At 38.2% G+C, this 4319-nt stretch overlaps 1 protein-coding gene across 1 annotated transcript in view; it reads right to left on the reverse strand.

The window, feature by feature from the left end:
• The window catches only part of KDM4B (lysine demethylase 4B), a gene marked incomplete in the record, with an annotated part of 3340808 nt that extends 3337558 nt beyond the window's left edge, over positions 1–3250 (reverse strand). The window contains 1 exon segment of the mRNA XM_044054047.1: positions 2741–3250.
• Positions 3251–4319: the final 1069 nt, after the last annotated feature.

Raw genomic sequence — 4319 nt, forward strand, 5'->3', positions numbered from 1 at the left:
ACAAATGAAATGTTACAGTACAACCAGAAAAAAAACAAACAGCGGAGAAACTGGAGGATGACATGCCTATGATGGTACTGGGGTAATTACGAGAAAAAGTGTGTTAAGATACAGCGTTTTTAAAGGCTGAAACAGAAATAAAAGCTATGCAAGACACTGGCAGGTTTCTAATTTTGTCTCATTACAGCAGTAATATTTTCAAGCAAGCAGCAGTGCAACTGTGATGAGCAAGGACATTTCCGCATGCTGCAATTTTGGATGAAATAAATGTTACTTTGATGCCCCGGATAAATATCTACAGTTTGAAGACCAAACATGGGCAACATTTCAGCATGCAAAGATAAAAAGAGTTTTTTTTTTCAAGAAACAAATCATAAAAGACTATGTCAAATGTCTGTACGTGATGCAGATAAAGACCGCTTTTTTCAGAAGGCATTTACCATTGATCTATACAGTCACAGCACTACTACCTAAAGGAATTTGACTACAAATAGTCAACAGTGCTTTGTTAGGGTTTTTTTGAGTAAACAACTAGGTTTCTTAACATTCTTTGCCCAAAAAAGGGAAAGTTACCTGCAGTTAGCAATATCACAGGATGGCAATATGGATGCCAGTATTTATACAATAAAAAACACAGCAAACGGTACAAAAAAAATACTTAGAATATGTATGATGGAAACAGCACTGATGCCACGGAAATACTTGATAAATCCGATTGCTTTATTGCCAGATCCAGTAAAGGGCACCATTAGACATCATTCTTAAAACAGTTTGATTTCCACTGGGAGGATGGAAGTGTGTGTGCTAGAGTTGACATTTTGTGGAATGGGGAACAAGGGGATAATGGAAATTCAACAACACAAATACATCACGCTTACAAAATAAGCTCTACACTACATAAAATGTAAAAAATATACATTTAAGAAAACATTTTGGAATACAAAATAAAATAACGAAACAACTTTAATTTACCAGTGTCTGCCTCAACATAAAAAAACTTAATGCATGCGGTAACACATACTTCAATAAATAAACTTAGCTCAGTTACAACTTTACCAAGGAAAATACTAATTAGTTTCTATTCCATAACTTTCACAAAAAAACTACTGAACAAATTTCTACATAAAATTGCTATAAAACTAAAGCTTAATATTTCCTTAAAAATACTTTCCACCTGTACCCATCAGACAACATCCCTCCTTGATTCAACGCATATTTAAATGCCCCTCGCCTTGTGCAAACAAAGCTAAATCTGAAAAGTGTATTCTGAGCCCCATATTTGCTGGGGTTTCTATATAAATCCCACCATCACTACTCTACTTGATAGCAACATACTTCTCATCAAACACAATAAAGCAGCACATGGTACTCCAATGCTACCATATGCCTGTCTCCAAAAAGAACCAAGGCTACAAAACAACAGAAAATGGAAGACTACAACACAACCACAGTATCAAAGATACAAAGTTGCAATTTTTCCACAAAGATAGGACTTACAAGTTTGAAAACTTGCAAAGAATTTTTCACTAAATGCACAGCAGTTTACATCCTCATTTTCAAGATCAGGTTTCCAATACACACAGAACCAATAATGCATGGAAAGGGAGGAGAGGAGGAGGAGCTTCTCATCACTGCATGATCAGTAAGAAGAGGAACAAAGATAAGACCAACCAATAGCAAGATGCCAAAACAGATTATGCAGGATAAACTAGATGTACCCTTGATTAACTAAATAATGCCATTATCCCAAAAACCCTTTTGTATGCATCAGCATCACAACCCCAGTTCGTGGCAAAGTTTACACAACACACTTTCATCACCTTGGTAACCCAGTACTTTGCAAAGAACGGACAATATACTGCTCTGGTTGTGATTATGTTGCTAGTGTTTTTTTTTTTCACACTGTCCATAGAAAACGAAGTAAAGAGTATTAAGCAACATTTAATGAAAATAATGGGAGGGGAATCTGCAAAGTACACCGCCCAGTACTGATAACAGTTGTCAACTTTACGCACCTACTGCACTGCAACTTCAGACTCCGCAAAACAATTTAAAACTATGGAAATAGCTTCGGCGACCAGGAAAAACTCAGTTATGCGACACGTGTGGTATAACCACCAAATTATCTTGGATCTGGAGCAATACTCCCAAGAGAGATGACTATGCAATAAGAACAGCTCAGAAAATGTGCTGTTCTTTAAAATAACCATGGCAAATGAATTGCAACGATCGACAAAACAACTGACTACAAATTTTAATATAAGTGAACTACTTTGGAGACTTTTGTGTTGATGCAGAACTGCATACATACTCTTCTTAACCTCTTATAGGTTTATCCCACCCTCTTTTAAAGGTCTCCACAGTTCAAGCAGAAACGGGTGACTTTTATAATCTGTTACAGCACTGCATACAACTGAAGAAAAGGAACAGACCATGGCATGCTCACATTCATTATATACAGGAAAAAGAAACCATAAAACGGCAGAGATCAATTGCAGAAATGGGGTGATAGCCAAGAAGTAGAATATTCAAATAAAGAAGGTAACTGATGCAACTTAGCGAAAGACTACCGCTGTTTTTCAGCCACTTTATTAATGAGCGGCTGCATGAATCAAAACACTAAGACATACTCTAGTGTTTTCCTCACTCACCAGTCCAGAGGAATAGCAGCCCCTCAAACAAAAGCGTCCCGAACGGGACAAGCTGCGTGCCCCCCTCTCTCACCTAGTCCCCCACTTACCCAACAATCAACATCACCAAGTCGGGATTCCGCACTCCCCATACAAATGCACGACTAATACACTAATGATGAAACTATAGTTAATATAAAACAAAAATACGGATTTACCCCTCACCAACAAGCCGGATCCCCCACTGACGATTAGGGTCACTTCCGGCTGTTTCAGAGTACAAAGATGGCGGCGCCCTGGACTGGACGTGACGTAGGCATTTATAGCATACCTGCGACGCTTACGGCCAAGCTGTTGTTGTCTATCGGGTTTTGCTGACTGGTAATAGCTTGACAGAGTACGTGAGATTGAGCACAACCCGTTTGGCTGCAGTGTTCTACTTGCTTCTGGTGTCCATGATGTTAATATTGTTTATCTAGTCACATTTTGTTCTCATTTGTTGCTCGTGCTTTAACATTTATGACGTGAGGGAAAACAGCGCTCAGGGTTGGGCGAGCATAGACAATAGATCATGGAATGCAGTTTGAAGAGCGATAGGATGCTGTTAATCCTTTCAAAATAAACAGTGTTGTGTCTGCCATTCAGTCTTAGCAATGTCGAATGCACGTTTATCGATTTTTTTAGTTAAAACGTACTATGCCATTTTTTTCCTTGATATAAATGCTGATGGAATTTGCATGCTTTCGTTAAACGGTTTTGTAACCGTTAATAGTGTTTTGTGTTGTACTCCAGTTAATTTAAGTAAAAAAAAAAAAAAAAAACACACCGTTAATGAGTATAGACAGTGAAGATGAATACGATACAAACGTGATATTATCGGTAAGTGTGTAGAAAACATATTGGACTGATCCCCCTTTTATCCTTAACCCAATTTTGCAAACGAAACTGACCACTGGATACATGGTTTGTACCTAATTACGAACATTTCTCAGTTTGAATCTTAAAAAAACTTCTTCCGCGTGAAAGGATGTGTCATATTTCCATTGTTAAGATTCTTTAAACAACTAATACGAAATTATATCAGCTCATCAAAATAAGTATGAAGGAATTGTCTAACCATGTTGTAAGATTTCTAGTTGAAGTTGATAGTAAGTGGTTGTCAACAGTTTGCTGATTTGTTCCGTATCTTAAGACATAGTATTCCACAGTATAGTTTGTAATCGGTGAAATATATCGTTTGTACCACTTGTCATTTAAAACGTATTCAGCCTTCTAAATGTTGGCCGTGTACACAAGGAAAGCGTAACCACTTAAAACCACAAAATGGCTATTTTAGAGGCGCATTTCTCTTATAAGCATACTGTGCTATTACACATGCTGCATTTGTAGGAGTGGCAAAAAGGTTGCAGCAAGGCTAGCCCTATTTGTGGAAGATCCTGTCCGCTACTTCTTGTTTTGGGGGGGCATAAGAATCACTATGCTGAGTTTGTCAGCTATCATGTTTTACCTTCCCGGGATGTGCGTTGCTATGAGAAAGCTATGGTAGATATCGCCCACTGCCACAATGTGTGGGCCTCTTGTCAAAGGGAGTAAGACCTGGTTCCCCCTTGTTTGTTATGTACCAGACAACCGATATGTCTGTCTGTATTACAACTGTTCCCAGTGGAAGAGTCCTGGAGTGCCTGCAAT

Source organism: Protopterus annectens, chromosome 13.part0 (assembly GCF_019279795.1).
Source record: "Protopterus annectens isolate FY-2018-M chromosome 13.part0, PAN1.0, whole genome shotgun sequence".
NCBI lineage: Eukaryota > Metazoa > Chordata > Ceratodontiformes > Protopteridae > Protopterus > Protopterus annectens.